This window comes from Aptenodytes forsteri, unplaced genomic scaffold (genome assembly GCF_000699145.1).
Source record: "Aptenodytes forsteri isolate BGI_AS27 unplaced genomic scaffold, ASM69914v1 Scaffold411, whole genome shotgun sequence".
Taxonomy (NCBI): Eukaryota; Metazoa; Chordata; class Aves; order Sphenisciformes; family Spheniscidae; genus Aptenodytes; species Aptenodytes forsteri.
Genome location: NW_008794119.1, coordinates 387,712 through 390,247, shown reverse-complemented (window position 1 = coordinate 390,247; position 2,536 = coordinate 387,712).

Sequence of the window (2,536 nt, the reverse complement as noted above, 5' to 3'; positions counted from 1 at the left end):
GCAGCAGCCTCCTGTGCCGGCTGGGGTTTGGAGGAGCCGGCAGCGAACGCGGGAGTCCGCATTTATGGCGGATCCCCCAGCTTACGGGGTCGCGGTTTCGCTGGGAAAACCGAAGAGTTTGTTGCAGGCGGGTTAAGAACGTAAACGAGAGTACCTGAGGTGGGAGCGCGTTCGCTTTCTCTGTGGGGTGTCTTGCATACAGCAAACAGTATTCTTAATCAAACCCAGCGTTCTCAACCTTAAAATGCTGCCGTTCTCACCGAACGGTCGGTCTTTTAGCAGTCGAAGCCGTGGAAAGTTCATCTTTTTTGGCGGTGTCGTTCTTTAGTTTGCGCAAGCACAATGAATGCTTTGTCCTAACGGTCTCTAAGGGAAGAAGGAGTGACTGGCAGGGTATGTGTCAAGAGAAGGCAGTGTATGACTGGAGGGCACAGTGTTGCAGTTACAGCTGTGTGTACGAGGAAAAAAAAAAGATCTGTATGCAGCAGGTTTGGCGTAGGCAGGTTATTTGCGTATGGCCACGTGGAGTTTACCAGTCCCATCCCTCTGAAGGAAAAGCTGTGATGGCAGTAACTGAGGTTTGCTAAAAGATCTCCATGAAAAACAGGTCCTTTTGATAGCAGTATCAAGCAATATCTTATAAAAAAGATGGCGGCAGACTTTTTAGCAGGGCCTGTTGCGACAGGACAAGGGGAAATGGCTTTAAACTAAAGGGGGGGTAGATTGATGGTGGATGCCCCATCCCTGGAAACATTCAAGGTCAGGTTGGACGGGGCTCTGAGCAACCTGATCTAGTTGAAGATGTCCCTGCCCACGGCAGGGGGGTTGGACTAGATGACCTTTAGAGGTCCCTTCCAACCCAAACTATTCTATGATTCAGTGCATGAACATTGTAGAATTTTATTCCTAAACGCATGCATATTTCCAGTGCCAAATGCCAAACTGTTGTATTTCAGTACACAAGGATACGAACCCTTCCTGAGAAATGCAGCGTTCGATCCAAACATCAGGTTTGAAGCAAACGGGTTCAGAGGATCTGTTTTGATCCTGGTGTAAATTTCTGGCAGACAAGAGCTCTTGCACTGGTCAAAGGAAGCAGGTTGCCTAACCTGGTGTCTTGGCTCTGGAAGAAAAGGCGTAAAAATTTGCAGGTGATGCAGGATAATCTGTCTCAGAAAAAAAAAAAAATCCCAACTCATAAATATGGGGAGCTCTTCTCAAGTAAAAAACTGCTTTGGTAATTATGCATATTCTTACTGTCCTTTAATACGTCTATAAAATGCTCTAAAATGGTCTTTGCATTGTCATGTACGTGGCCACAATTTGTACAAATGTTGTGGGTACAAAGTAGCTCCGGTGTTTGCTGCGCCATTTCACTGGCTGGCTTCTGGCCACTGTAAAAACCCCGCCTGTATTGCAGTAAAAGTCTGAGTAAAGGTGTTTTCTCTAAGCCATCCATTCATAACTTTCCATGTTTCTAACCCTTATTCCTATCCATTTTCCATGCTTACTTCCTGAACGAGCAGTCAGAATCTTCCAATTACATTTAATGGAAGAAGCCTTTAAAAACAGGGAGGGGGGGGGGTGGGGGGGGGGGGGGGGGGGGGGGGTGTTCCTTTTTTTTTTTCTTTGTTTCTTGAATTCTGTCCCTTCCAGGTGTGTTATTCAAGAGCCTGTAAAGTAACCAGCACCTCTCTGCTAGGTAGGAGCATGCAACTGCTGCAAAACATCACCGCATTTTGTGTTCTCCCCGCGCCATTTTGTATGCGTGATTCACACGTGATTTGTTTTTATTACCAGGCCACTGCTATGCGGTGGCAGCGCGAGGTTTGACAGTGACTTCTGGCCGAGATTCCGCTTGTCCTTTTTACCCTGACCCGATGCCGTTCATTTAGATCTCGTAACATACAAAACTAGACTGAATTCTCGTTGCTACTTGGCATTTTATCAGCCTAAAGCATAAGCTGTGTCTCACGCCTTCACCTTGTACAGCAAAGTACTCCTGGAAACCCTCACTGTTCTGTCACGCTTTCATCTTACTTAACTACCCTCACCTTTACAACTCCTTCGCATCTCCTCATTAATACCTCTGAATACAAATAGCTGTCCCAATAGTCAGAGGTTTTGCTAACCCACTTTTTACTGCTATGGAAAGCGAGCACAGTTCTTTAAAAAGTCAGACTCTTATTTACATAAGGGTAGATACTGGTCTATGCAAAACTGCCCTTTGGTACATATTTTTTCACAAAATACAGTAATTTGTGTGGTTGAATGGTGTTCTGGCTACATCATTCTCATAATAAGCCACTTAAATAATATATAATTTAATGTATTTAAACTATTTTAGGCATGTATTTTCTTATTTACAATTTTAATTATATTAAATATATATGTTTAAACCATTTAAAGTATTTTTACTATTTAAAAGAATAATCTTGTTAAAAACTCAGAATGCTGCAGGGGTGGAGGGGAGTTCCAGATTTTACCACGCTTTACAACTCTCACATATCCTAGTTGGTTTGTCCAACTCTAACGG